Below are 13,486 nucleotides of genomic sequence, written 5' to 3' on the forward strand. Positions count from 1 at the left end.
TGCTGGGCTTGGAGATTCTCAGGTAAAGCCAAGCTGTGAAACTAACCTGGCTGTTGCTGGTGCCAGGCCTGGGGCTCCCTGAGGCCAGCTGTTGCTTGTTTGAGAGGATTTAGGAAGTTGTGAAGCCTGAGCTCAGACTAGCCACTCATAGGGAAAAGCAGCTGGGGTGGGCCCGTAAGTTAGATGGTGCCGAGTCTCTGGGGATTTCCAAGGTGGATCACACAGTGTCATTCAGGTTGATGGAGCCTCAGATATAGCACCAGCCTTCCTGCTCTGTGGCTCTTCAGGGGAAGGGCTCAGAAAAGGGACAATGGCCTCTTCTCGTCCCAATGCCAGACACTTCAGCCTTTCCCAGTACGTCACTGGCACCCTTCAAGCTGCCACCCCAGCGGTGGAGCTTCAAGGAAGGGAGTCTGAGTAGGTGAGTCCATGTGTGGGTTGTTTTTTTAAGAGGAACTGCTTGGGGCTCCAGAAGTTTCTTCCACTGACTCAATCCCTACTGAGATTTGCAGCCAGAAGTTGTGAGGACTTACCTTCCTGGCCCTGGAACCCTGGGCTGGGGGGGCCTGGTGTGGGGCTATGACTCCTGTCTTCCAAGATATCCCCCCCAAATTTTTATCCACAGCATGTGAGTGGGAGACCAGACCATTCTGCATCTCTACTTCTCCTACCAGTTTCAATGGATGTGGTTTCTTTAATTCTGTAGTTGCCAGACTTCCATTGAACTCAATTTTTGACATTTCTGAGTGATGGTTTTTCTACATATTAGTTGTTATTTTGATGTGGTTGTGCAAAGAGGCAGGCCATGTTTGTCTATGCCACCATCTTCAAGAATCTTTTTTAAAAAATGTTTATCTCATTTACAGTTACTCTTATAAGTACTATATATGAACTATATCTTTCTTCCTTCATTTCTATGTTTGCGTATTGTTTCCCTTTACTCTCTTTCATTCCATAACCAGATAAGCTTTTTTTACTTTTATTTTTCTCTGATTGACAGCCTTTACATTTTCACATATATTCTTTAGTATACAGTTTGAAAATTATTAGAATCAATAATTTCAGTCACCTAATATAAGCAAAATGTTTAACACAGTTTCCATTTTCTTTTTTAATTCACATTATAGACTAAGTTAATGTAATGTGTTTTTATAGATCTAGATTATGCATAGCACTTTGCAGTAAAATAATTTATCTTCTTTTGTGAGGACAAGTCTTATTTGTAACTATGTTATGTAAGTTCACAATTACTTGACTATCTCTCAGTTTTAACTGTCTTGATTCACGTTACCAATATCTATATGATTATTTTTCCAGCTTCAAACATTTAATTTTGTTGTACTTTTTCAAGGAACTTTTTTCCCATGAAGCATACATGCCTAATATTTTCTGAGTCCTTTCACTAGAAGATGCATTTTTGTTTCCTTCACATATTTAAATTAAAAAAAAAAATGCCTGACAAGACCTACCATTCCTGGATCGCAATCTTTTTCTCTCAAAATTCTTTGAGGTTTCTGTTGTCATCTGCATTTAGGGCAACACTAAAGAAGTTAGACACCAGTGTAATTTTTACTTATTTATTCATGGGTTATTTTTATTATTATTATTTACTTATATAGAAGCTTGACAGATTTCCTTCTATGCAGTTGAAGAGTTTTCTAGACTATGTCTTGGTGTAAATTTGAGTGAAATATAGTGGAACTTACTCTGTACAGACAACTCTTTCTTGAACTCAAGCAATGTCCTTAAACTATAGTTTCAGTGTCAACTTTTATTCTTTTTTATACATCTTTTTGGTGCACAATACATAAAGACAATTTTTTAAAAAGGTGAAATCTTTGCCTGCATGGAGAGAATTATTAGTCTAGTGAATGAGGCAGTCACTAGAGAAATAAACTTTCACACTCCTGATATTATTGTCATCTTACACATATTCAATGCTTACTAAATACCAGGCTCTCTGTTAAGCTGTTTCTATTTATTATCTTCTTTAATTTCCATGTCAACAGAGTGAAGAAATTCTATTATTCATTGGATTCATTGATGAGGAAACTGAGTCTCCAAGAGATCAAGTAAATTGCCTCGGCTGGGATTTGAACGCAGCCAAATGAAGAGGAAGAAGGACTACAATCCAGGCAGAAGGAATATTTGGTTCAGGGAGGAGTCTAGTGAATTTGAGGATAGAAAACAAAACCTATAGCTGAAGAATAGAGAGCTAGGAGTGAGTGGTAAAAGTAAGGCCAAGAAAAATACGGGAGCCAATTCATGCCCTTTCTGGGAAATTTGCATATTTGGGTGCCATGACATTGTTTTCTTTTGTTCTTTACTGCCTGTGAGGATAGTTTTAATTCTACTACTATGTCTTTAGTTTCTTGCAGACCTTCTATATCCCAGCTTCCATGTCTTGACAGCAATTCCATCTTCTTCTGTTTCTTGAATTTCATTGCTTAAACCCAAGCCCCCTTTCATCTCATTCTATTCTGTTTTTCTGATGCTATGTAGAGAATACAGCATCTTTCACCAAGTTGAGAAGGCTAAACAGTTCTATGAACTTTTCACATTGATTCAACATTAGATAATCTTAAAACTGCTTCCCCTTAGTTGCCTGAGTGCTATGTTTATATGTTGTTTTAGAGCATTTTTTTTAATATACTCCATTTTCAAACTTTTGGAAGAATGTCGGTCTCTTCATGTCTTTGAGCAAGATGAAACCTGTCTGGACTCAATTCTCATCTGAAGACTATGTGAGTGCATGAATCCAGGTCTCCTCATCTACACATTGTGATAGAAGTCCACTTCAGGGTATAGAGCTTGGAGAAATTTTCATGCTTTAGTCTAATTTCTAGTTCTGGAGGATTTTCATACTTTATTTTCTTTTCCTCGGTAGTGGCATATTTTTTCCATTCCTCTTGGTTGTTGGATTTTTAAACTGAGGCAGAACTTGCAAAATGAAAATTTTCAAGATGTTCAGTCTTTGAGACTCTCCCAGTTTTCAACCCTACTTTGATCACATTACTCTTAAAGATTGCACCTCTGGTCATAGATGGGGCCACTCCCAGGCCTCCCTGGGCAACCTGCTGCTTTCCCTAAGTTAAAAATATAGATATTTACAGGAACATAGAATGATGGGAGTGAAATTTGGTGAGCAATTTTCATGCCCCCTGGAATGCACTTGAAGGGGTCTGAGGGATGCATGCTCAGTTTTCTCATTAAAATAGGGCACAGATCCTTGGAACAGGAAAGGAAATGGGAGGGGAGAGAAGAATAGAAGCATCTTACTTTTGGTGAAGGTAACATTGGGTTTCATAAGTTTGGGTTCTCACAAGCAGAAGCCTAAGTAGGGTTTGACTCATGTAGCTCCATATGCTTTATAATGAAATCAACTGATAGCAGATTTTGGCATCATTTTCTCTTGTTTATTTAAGTTTTCAGTATTACTGTGAAATATTACATTTATCCAGGGATTCACAGAAGCCAGACAAACTTCCATAATTTTTTATTGTGATATATTTTACTAAAAATTTGACAAGAGCACAGAGAAAGCTTTTGGGGAACTCATAACTAACATTTAATTATTTGTATTATTAAAAGGAGAACAAGGAAACCTTTACAGTGGCATGTATAAGCAAAGATTTCATCATTGTAAGTTGGATTGATAGCACCTCCTCATTGTTATGTGGTGAAAAGCAACATTTACCAAGTATTTTTTTGTGTAGCCTAAAGTTGTCAATAGGTTGACAAAAAAATATAGAAATATACTTTTTTAATTATTGCAAGTGTGATTTATTTCTCCATTCTTCATTGCTACCTTTCCTATTCAAATATTAAATTTGGAGCAACACATCTTTTCCTCTTTGGCCAGTAATGATATCTAACAATGGGTCAGTATTATTGAATCTCCCTTTTATATGTAGCATTTTTATAGCATTTTATATGGAACTTTGCTTTTCTAATATTTGCCATTTTCTGCTTAAAGCTTCCTTTTTTCCTTACCCTATCCTGGTTTTCAGATTTAGTTGCTGTTTTGATCCTGAATGCCCATTTTGCAACTCCTGACTTTCCCCCAAGCCTTTTCAGCTGAAATCTGAAAGAAATAAGCAAGTGAGTCAGTAATCACTTACTTGTCAAAGGAGGTGCCAGAAAATGAGCACTTCTGTGCTCAGTGGGAAAGCATTTACCCTTTCTTCACTTCTTGTAACTTGAAAGTAAATGCATCTCCTTCTCCTCTTTGAATTCCCAATCTCTATTTCAAAATAGAAAAAGATCAGGAAGAACATGCAAATATTGGACATCCAGCCTCAGCAACATATCATATTTATCACCTTTAACAGCCCCTTAATGTCTTTGTGTCTTGTCTTTCTAATTTAACTGACTCCACTAGTAAAAATTATATGACTCATATCCAACTCCACATTTAGCAAAATATCTAAAGCTTTGTTAGTGTGGAAGGCAATGAATATGAAAAGAAGTCTACATTCTTTATTTGGATTAGGTTTGAATCTTTTCAAATAACACCATCTGAAAATGTCATCGCATGACAAAGCAGCCCTCCATATGGGCGGGAACCTACCCACAGGGTGCAGGATCTACGGGAAAAATACACTGCTTGTCTTGCTATCTTATAACTCCTTTACTCACTTCCATGCCTACCTGACACCAGCATTTTTATATATATATAGAAAATAAGGTTTAAAATGAACACAAAGGGAGATTTTCCTATGGAAAATAATCTAGGGAAGGCTAAAGTGTAGGGATTAATATACAATAATATAGGTCAGGAATCAAAGAACTATGAACCAAGGGCCCAAGCTGACCTACCTTCGTAAATAAAGTTTTGCTGGAACAAAGCCACGCCCATGCCCATTTAGTTACGTAGCATCTATAGCTGCTCCCCCACTATAAGGGCAGAGTTGAGTAGTTGCAACAGATACCATATGGCCTACAAAGCTTAAAGTATTTGCTATCTGCCCCTTTAGAGAAAAAGTCCACCAACTCCTGGTGCAATTGTTGGTTTCTACGTAGAATCCATCCCTCTCTTTCTCTTTCCTGCTAAATGTCTGTTTCCACCTCTCCCTCATGCAGCACAGATGTTCCAAGGAATGCTCACCCTTCCCCTTCTCTGATTGGTTGTCTGTCCTATCAAGCTCGCCACAATAATTGGAAGCAGCATCTCGGGCCTAAGCCAATCAGTATATGGAAATCTCCTAATCATAGACATTGTTTCAAAAATGGGTATGCAACCCAATTAGAATCATATGAGGAAGAGACTGCCCCAGATCTGGGGGAAATACGTTTCTCTCCTTTTAACTGAGACCCAGTGGAAGAGCCACTGTCCTCTCTTGGAGGTGTTGTGTGCAGTACTGCAGCTATTTCCCACCAGAAAGCAAGCCCGGAGGACATGCAGAAAGGTACAGCTGAGAGAATTGCGCAGAAACAGAGCTGAAGCTGCAGATTCGGCTGACCTTATAGAATGCCTTATTTCTGGACTTAAAATTACTTGAGCCAATCAATTTAATTATTTTTAAACCAATTTGAGTATTGGGTTTTCTGTTATCTGCAATAGAGAGATTTCTAACCAATAGAAATATTCCCACTCCATTTATCTTGTAATAAGCGTCCTAGAATTTTGTGTTAATTTATTAACTTGTAGTCCTAAAAATGCCTTTACATCTGGATAGAGCATCCCCCACGTCCTCCTGACAAGTGTCTCTTGGTAGCTGCCTCTTTGAGCCATTGCCCAGCAATTTGTTTAATTCAAAACTCAGGGCTCAGAGTGGTCACGCCTCTCTGTGATACCTTTACGGTATTTTTACTCTCTCTCACAGCTTTTGTCACAGTCATTCTTTGACTAGAGATCAGGAAATCTGAGTGTGACATCCTAGGCTTGCAGCTTTTCATTAGCCTCCTCTTTATTTCCTTCAGAAAAGTCCAACCTTCTTAGGATGGTTTACAAGACCATCCATGTTCTGCTCTCCGTCCACCTCCCCAGCCTCTTCCTGAACCTTTTTCCCCTTTCCACTCTGCTTTCTAGTCACATTGCTTTTCTGTTACTTCCTCTAAGGAGCCATACTCTGTGTCCAACCATTTAAGAAATACTCTTTGCCTGAAATCCTCTTCTTTCTAACATGCACCCGTATCAGTCCTGTTTATCCTCCAACTATCACTCAATGGTTGCGTCTCCAAAGATGACTTCCCTGACCCCCCAGACTAGCTTAACTCCCCCGTCACAAGCTCCTAGCTGCCTCATCCCTCCCTTTTTATAGCACTTTTTTTTTTAACTTGGAGCTATTAATTCAAAATATGTTTTCAGAAATATACTAAAAGCTCCATGAAGGTTGAATCTAGGTCTTTGTTGTTCACATCTGGGTCCCAAGTCCTCAGCAGAGTGTCCAGCACAGAGCTGGTCCTCAATTTATATTGCTAAACTTGTCATTTTGGCCACTTTTAAAAATTGAAGTTATGGGTACTACCCATGTTTAAATACAGAGTACTTTTCTAGTGACTCATATCCAGTGATTGGAAGAGAATGTTGGGTCAACACTAATAAATTCTTATTCTCTGACTCTCCGTTTTTTAGAAAACATGCAGAACATCAGCCTTATAATGTGACAGCCATTTATATCTCACAATATATCAAGCTCTCAGACAAACCCGCACTATATACTATCTCCAAGTTCTAAAGTTCTTCAAAGTACAGTTTATTAACTCATTCTGCTGAGACCTCATGGGAAGAAGTAACCTAACTTGCTAGTTATGTGTGAATCTATCACCTCTCCCACCACAGGCGGTCACATCGATTTTCAGATCTAGAGAACAACTTCTCCTGCATCTACATGGGTGAAGGGCCTTCAGTCACAGACTCCAGATCTGGACTCTGTGTGTGTGTGTGTGCACATGCACGTATGTGTACACACATGTGCTGCTATGAATTGAACTGTGCTCCCTCCCCAAAAGGCATATGTTGAATCCTTAATTCTCAATATGATGGTATTTGGCTATGGGGCCCTTAGAGAGCAGTTAGGCTTAGATGAGGTCATGAGGGTGAGGTCTTTATGGTAAAATTAATGTTCTTATAGAAAGAGACACCACAGAGCTCCCTCTCTCTCTCTCTCCCCCTCTTATCTTTCTCTCTCTCTTTCCCTCTCTCCATCCCTCTCTCTGCCATGTGAGGACACAATGAGAAAATGACCACCTGCAGGCCAGGAGGAGACTTCCCCCAGAACCCAACCCTGCTGATACCCAAATGTCGGCCTTTTAGCCTCCGGGACTGTGAGAAAATAAATGTCCATTATTTAAGACCCCAGACCACAGTGCTCTTGCAGGGCAACCGAGCTGACTAAGAGAGTTGCATGTAGGACGTCTCCCTCACATCTCCCAAATCCCTGATGTTTCCTAGACCTCGTCTTCACTTCCGCGGTCACCAGCCCTCACCTCACTTTGTATCATCCCTCCCAGACAACAGCCAACACCTCCTAACTGGGCTCCCCGCTTCGCCCATCTTCTCTCCAGTCAGGTCACCACACAGCAGCCAGAGAGACCATTGTGAACTATCAGTTTGTAATTGTCAACTCTATGCTCAAAATATTTTAAAGACTTCCCGTCACTCTCAGGAGAAAGAAAAAAAATTATCAAATATCTGGACTAAAATTCTGGAATGAATGTCAATATTCAAACCTAAAAGTGGTTGAACACATTCAGGAACTAGAACATCACTCACCTTTATGCGGCCCTACTTTCATGGTATGTTTGAGCTGAAAAGGTGCCAAGTTTAAAGACCTCATTGATCAGAGGTACAGTGGCTCCTGCCTCAGTTTTAGCCTCAGCAAGACTGACTCCCAAGGTCCATGCATGTCAGCATATTCTCCTGTGGGCCAACCGAATGTCAGTTAGCCCGAGGAAAGGAGGAATGCTTTAAGTGAGAGCTTATACTAAGGAAAAGAGAAGCCAGGGAAATAGGATCCCTTGAAAACCTTTCTTAAATGTTCAAGTCATTACAGAACAAGCAGGGCCATTCTGAATTTAGCAGACTATCACTCAGCCAAGCCAAGTATGCTATTAGTCCCATATCGGAATACTTTGCTGAGGAGGGACAATAGATAAACCAGGATAATCCAGTCAAATAAAACCTTTGAGGAGAATGAGGCACAGGTAGTACTAGATCAGCCCCTTCCTACAGAGTGCAATACAAAAGGCAGACTCACTCACTGTGTTACACCCTCTGGGCAGAGCTGGCTTGTGAAGAGGGAGACAGTGGTGCTTGGCCGGAGATGTGTGTGCCTGGTAGGGTGTCAGGCACAGCAGCACTCGTGCCTCACAGAATTGGTGACCGCCAGCAGACGGTGGGCAGAAGGCAGTGAACATAATGGGAGAGCGTGCCTGGGAGCAAGGGCAGCAGAGCGGTGGTGCTGGGAAAGAGAACGGGGGGCAACTGGTAGGACAGGTAACTCGTTTATGAAAACATGAGAGACACCACCATAACATACGCGAGGTGGAATTTCTGGAAACTGAAGTCAGTGGGAATAAAAGGACATCGGGAAGAAAGTGTTGAAGATGAGTCAGGTGACTGAAGGCGTAGTGCGCACAGTGACGGCAAGGTGACACGAGAGATCCAGAGACCTAGCCATGGAACGCTGGGAAGGGTCTCCTGTCCCTCTAAAAATTAAGTGCTTTCTTAGGATGTTAAGGTATTTATTTTTTAAAAAGATTTTATTTATTTATCCTTAGACAGAGGGTAAAGGAGAGAGAAAGAGAGGGAGAGAAACATCAATGTGTGGTTGCCTCTCACGCACCCCCTGCTGGAGACCTGGCCTGCAACCAGGCATGTGCCCTGAATGGGAATCGAACCAGCGACCCTTTGGTTCGCAGGCCGGCAGTCAATCCACTAAGCCACACCAGCCAGGGCTGTTAAGGTATTTAGTATGCAATGTTTTAATAATATAATTTTAGTAAAATAATTAGTTTATTTAAAAATAACTGATAACACAATCCAGGGAACCAGGACTTAAAATTGGAATGAGGAGAGAGAGTGGTGGGGAAAATCGAAAGGATGGACATTGGGAGATTTGTATATACAGGGTCTGGCAAAAAAAACACCCCTTTTTATTACCAAATCTTTTATTACAAAATCATAAGCATGTAATTCTATAACATAACAATATCGCATCATATGACATTTTAGGTGAAATGTTCAGGTTAAAGCTATGCGTTATTACACCCATGTAATTACCCCGCCAACCACACTCCAGCAGGCCTCACTTCTGCCGGACCCTGTGTATCCTCAGGGAAGGAAAGGGAACCTGAGTTTCCAGGAAGAAGCGGGGGAGAGAATGGGAGAGAAGCCCACACATGCAAATAGTGGGTAGGATTGTGTCTGTCATTTTTAAATCCTCATCCAAGGATATGTTTTACTGATTTTAAAGAGAAGAAATCAGGAAGAGAGACAAAGAAACATGGATCGACTGCCTCCTGTGCACACTCTGACTGGGGGGTCGAACCTGCAACCTCAGTTTGTGCCCTGACTGAAGCTCAAACCCACAGCTTTTTGGTGTATGGGAGAAGGCTCCGACCACCTGACCCAGCCAGGGCTGTGTCTGTAATTTTAATTAAGATAACAGTGGTGATCGATACAAAGCAAGCATGCCTTCAATCAGGCAGATTTGCAGGAAAGGAGTATTTCAGCAACATCCAGTATAATTTGGTTTCCTAAATATTCTGTGAAGTTTTAGCAACCCTGAGCTCTGGTCAACATTCCTGGAGAATTTTCATTCACATAATAAAAATATAAGCAGCAACATGGGCGATATGACAAACCAGGAAAGCCCATTGATTCAGAGAGCCTGGGCTTCATTTGGGCAGAGGATAATCTTTGAAAAATTAGTCAGGGATTTGGTGATATACAAATTCAACTGAAGTGACAGATTTATGTGGCTTAAAATGACTCTGGTTTTGAAATGTACATGAAATGCCAGACAGCGAGTGTGTGGGGACCACCGGCAGTGGAGGGCCTCTCTAGCGGGCCGCTGCATTATTTATATTAAGTCTGTTTTTGCACAGTGAGCAGTTTCATTTTCAAAGGGAAGACCAGGGCCCTTGATTTCCAAACTAGAACACTATGTTGACCTCAGAGACCTTTGCTTTCCGAACACACGCCGCCTTCCCTGATTCTGTGGGTGAATTTGGGCAGCAGACACACCACACACTGTTTGCTTGCCGTTGTTTGACTTTGTTTTATTTACAAATCATAAGCACAGTTGGGCTGCTGAACACAGCTCTCTAGTAGCGCTCTTGCCAGCCCAGAGCAGATGGAGACATAAGACAGGCCTTTCTCTCTTCTTCTGCACAGTCACACCAGAATGTTACGTGTCTGGGATCCCTCTGTCCCCTGTAGATACGTACTGCTCGCCCCCACGTGCGCACAGTGCCTCAGAGGGACCGCGGTCCTCCGCACTGGGGCTGGACGCAGAGCAAGTCACCGCCACAGAGGAATGCACACCAGGTGGGGTTCGTCTTTCTCTCAGTTCCTTGATTAGTCCTGAAATAGCAGGCTATTCCCATGTACTGTATTTTATTTTCTACTCATTTCCAGGTTTACCACTCAAAACTTGAACTGGCCTTTCCTGGGTGGTCTAGGTGTTGTCTTCTCTTAGTGGATCTGTCAGGACTGGGACTTGTTTTAATTATATCATCCAAAATAGAAAATCTTATATATGATGACTTTTTCCCTACTTGCTTTTTTTTTTTTTTTTAATGAATTTACCAAGGTGTCATTTACATACAATAAAATGCACCCAGTAATAGTGTCCAGTTTGAGGAGTTTGACAAATGTATACACCCATGAAGCTATACCACAATCAAGCTGTGGGACGTTTGCATCACACCCAGAAAGTTTCCACATCCCCTTGCAGGAAACCACTGGTCTCTTTGTTGTCACTATAGAGTAGCCTGATCTTTTCCAGAATGTTCTATGAATGGAATCATACAGTGTGCATTCTTAGTGTCTGGCTTCTTCCACTGAGCAGTGTTTTGAAGATTCATCTACGATTTGCATTTACCTGTAGTTTCTTTTTATTGCTCAGTAGTATTCCACTGGGTGAATGAATATAACATAATTTATTCTTTTACCTGTGGCGGATGTTTGGATGGCTTCCAGTTTGAGGCTATTATGGATAAAGCTGCTAAAAATATCTGTATACATGTGTGTTTTTTTAGTGGACTTTTTTAGTTCCTTTAGGTAAATGCCTACGAGCGGAACTGCTCGGTCATATGGTGATAGTATATTTAACTTTATAAGAAACTGCCAGACAAATCTCTGGTGTGACTGCACCGTCGTGCACTCCCTGGAGCCTGATGTGAGTCTCAGGTGCTCCACGTGCTCACTGACACCTGTTCAAGAAGTTTGAAGCAAGATATTTTAAAATGCCAAAACTTGGATATAAATTCATGCCTTCTCTTTAATGTCTAATTGCTATTAATATCTAACCCTAGAACTGTACTTAAGAAATATTGTGGATGTATTTTTAAAGATAAATGCTGATTAGTCATTTTGATACACCCTAAGTCTTTTTGGTTAAGTGAAAATTCAGAAAGCACACATATACCCTCGTCTTAGAGATCTCTCACCTTGGCCTGCTGCCACGTTCAGATTTGTTTTCTGGTCCATCCAAGTGCCTGGAGAATGGTGGCTGGAACACAAGAGCTTCTCAGTAATAGTTTGTTGTGTAAATGAATGCGTAAATCTTCTGAAAACATATCTTAACAGGTATCATAATGTTGTAATATACAATATGTACATTGTTATCTAAAATGACATGTCTGACAAGTTCAACCATTTGGAACATAGGTTAGAACCAGATTAAACAAAAAAAAATTAAAAAATTTAAAAAAAACAGGCAAAATATTTGTAACATTTTCTTATACTTTAATTGTAGGAAACCCTTCAAGCTCTTGGTTAATAGCTAATTTACTTTGGATTTTATACTATTTTCAAAAGCCATTTGTTCCCCATATAAATACTTGAACTATTAGAATGATGCAGGAATCAGTATTATAAAACAAAAACCATCCACACACCTCTGAACTCCAGGTCTCCCCCAGAGACTCATTCCTAACAGTTTCTGGTATTTATTCAGAGAAGTCTGATGCATATACAAACACACCATTATCTATGTTCTTTATGTATAGATGCACAAAGACACATACACTTACACTACTTCTATGCTTGGCATCTGCATTCATGGATAGACATACAGACATGTCCATCTATGTGATTCTTGATGTACAACAAGAACAGAGTAAACACATACCTCTGTACTTTGCCTTTTCCACTTATTGTGGACATTGTGTGTGTGTGTGTGTGTGTGTGTCTCATTCTTTTAGAGCTAACTAGATTCCATTACATGACTGTACCCCTTTTAAAATTAACTTATTGATGATTACACATATGTAGATTTTTGCTAATATATACAGAACTGCAATAAACATCCTTGAGCATGCATTTTTATTATCATGGACAAAAATGCATCTTTAATGCATATTTCTAAAAGAATAGCTAGGTTAACAATAATATCCACTTTTTCCTCTAGTACCTCATTTTTACTCAAAAAATTTTGATCCATCTGGATTTTATTTTGGAATGAGGTAGTGATTGAGCTATCTATCCACTCCCCTGGATTATTTACCTATCATTCCCACCTCATTTACTGAATAAATTATCACTCTTAAATAATATGAAATAACATCTTTATCAAGAACTAGATTACCAAATTCATTTACATCTACCTACAGATGTATATTAAATTGATCTTTCTTTTCATTGTCCAGTGCCAAAAAGTTTTAGTGATTAAAGTACCTAAAATATAATGTATTTTTAATGTCTGATAAAACAAATCCTATCAGACTCAAGAATCTGCTCTTTAAAAAAAATAGCTAGCTGTTCATGGGCATTTACTTTTTTCATTTAAAATTTTGAATCAGCTTATTTTGATTCACAACTAACACTTGATACTATACTTTTTGATATTACATTAATTTATTAAGGGATGATTGATATTTTTCAAATACTCGGGTTTGCTTTTTAAGAATAGGAACTATTTCTGCTTATTAAGATGTCTTTTATGTCTTTCATCTGAGTTTTGAAGTATCCTTCATACTGATCATACATATATGTCAAATTTATTTCTACTCCTTCCTAAATTGGTATTTCCTTCCATTATATATTCTACATGGTTATTTATGTAGGACACAATTGATTGTTTAATGACAATTTAAAAACTTATTGACTTCCTGAATTCTTTGATTTCTAATAGTTTTCCAGTTGATTTTTTTTCTATAAATTGTCATTTATAAATAAAGGTAATTTTGCCTCTATTTTTAAATTTTATTCCTCCTTTTTCTTTCATTTTTTAGTTTAATACGCTGACCAGAATGATGTTGGCTAGTGAGGAGACTGAGGTCTTTGTTTCATTTCTGACTTCAATAGACCTGCTTC

This window comes from Pteronotus mesoamericanus, unplaced genomic scaffold (genome assembly GCF_021234165.1).
Source record: "Pteronotus mesoamericanus isolate MK-2021 breed Mesoamerican mustached bat unplaced genomic scaffold, CSHL_Meso_final contig_22, whole genome shotgun sequence".
Classification (NCBI taxonomy): Eukaryota; Metazoa; Chordata; class Mammalia; order Chiroptera; family Mormoopidae; genus Pteronotus; species Pteronotus mesoamericanus.